Here is a 1915-nt window from a genome sequence, read left to right as displayed (position 1 = left end):
TCATCTGGAATAATATTCAGAATCTCTTATGTTGAGTCTCAACAAATTGATCCTTTGCAATAGTATCAATTTGGGCAGTCCTGTCCCCAAAGGCCAATCATTCCTTTGAGCACTGGATTGCCACCATATGGGGGGCAGTATACCCTTTCATTGTTTCCTCTGGGAGAACAACCATATGGGAGTTCGCAACAGAATTCGGGTCATGCTGGAATTACATCCAGCGGTTGGGTGCCAATACTACCTCAACAACCAAGAGTTGTATACTCAACGCAACAAAGCCTACCTGTGTCGAATATTCCCACTACACCAGCCATTGTGACAATGTCGCAAGTACAAGCATTGCCTATTGTATGCCAACCTCAAGTTTCTCAAGTCGTAATACAATAGCCTCCTCTCTCCATGACACAGTCGTAACCACCAATTAGTGGCTCCTTAACTGGAGAGACCCAGGTTCAAACGGGTACTATTACCCCTCATCTTGGTCAAAAATCCAGTATTGGACAACAGCAAATGGTTTCACAACCATGGCTAGTGCAATATCAACAACCACAATTCCAACAAGTTTACCAAGGATCTGAGAAACAAATCTTTGCAAATAATGGGCAACCATATATTCAAAACGGTCAACATCAATCATTTCATAGTGGTTATGCCCATAAACCTTACCAAAGTTATCAACATCAAATGCATTATGTTGGTATGCAAAGACCCACTGCTCAAGCAATCCCATCTTATCCTGGGTATGCTTCGTCGAACCTGAATCAACAGTTGCCCTTCGTGGCGACTTTAGAGTTACTGGATCTAAATCAGCTAACAAATGATCCAATTGCTTATGCCCCTTGGTGGCCGGTGATTCCTCACAAAATTTCGTCAGATATTCCTAAATTTAATGGAAATCCGGGTGAAGACCCGTCGAATCATGTGATGACCTTTCATCTGTGGTGTTCATCCAACACTCTAAATGATGATTCGATTAGGCTTCGCCTTTTTCAATGAATGTTAACTGGTCCGGCAGAAAAATGGTACATCGAATTGCCTAGAGCTTCATTCGATAACTTCAGCACCCTTGCCACAACCTTTTTAACCCATTTTCAGTTACCAATAAGGTACGAAACAGGAACATAGCTTCTTACCAATTTCAAATAGACAACAGCCACTCACATATATGATCATATCCATGAGTGGTGACGTCGTCATAGAATGGTAAAAGCATATGTTCCTGATCAACTGCTAGCTGAATGGTTTATTAAGTCATTGTTACCTTCTATCACAGAAGATGTGGCAAAGGGAGGAGTCGTCACTGAAGAGCAAGTCATTGCTTGTGCGCAATATCTAGACTTGATCTATACTCAGTCTGGCATGCTCTATGACAAAATCCCCGATGCTCCTAGACCGAAGTTTCCCGTTCCTCCTCCTCCTAAATCAAACAAAGACTCTCATGCCGGCGATGGCGTGATAGGTACGACTAGCACGAAAACCGTAAAGGCTACATCAAAGAAAGCTCGTACGGTTTCTAGTCAGAATGCAAATCAAGAACTTCTTGCCTCGGAGGTGAATTCCATGTCGACTGACAAAGGTAAAGAACCGAAGCAACCAGGGGGAAAGAAAAAAAAAAGGAAAAATAAGAAATAGGAGGAGTCGTCTCCTGAAAAATCTTCTGCAAACCCTTCTCGAGAAAGGAAACCAAATCATCCATGATTTATATGTGATGAGGATCATTGGACGAAAGACTGTCCACATAAAGTTGAGCTTAGGAAACTCTTAAAGAATTCAAAAACCTCAACAGTATTGACTGATCCATTTCCAAATCCAGGAACCAATTTGGTTGCTAGTGACAATACTTCCCCATCCCAAGTACTTATGTTGTCCATTTCAAAACAGCAAAATGATGCTTTGATATCGACAAGGAATAAAG

This window comes from Pinus tabuliformis, chromosome 1_1 (assembly GCF_031772625.1).
Source record: "Pinus tabuliformis cultivar Carrire ecotype Pingquan chromosome 1_1, CPIR1, whole genome shotgun sequence".
NCBI lineage: Eukaryota > Viridiplantae > Streptophyta > Pinopsida > Pinales > Pinaceae > Pinus > Pinus tabuliformis.
Note: the sequence above shows the minus strand (reverse complement) of the source record.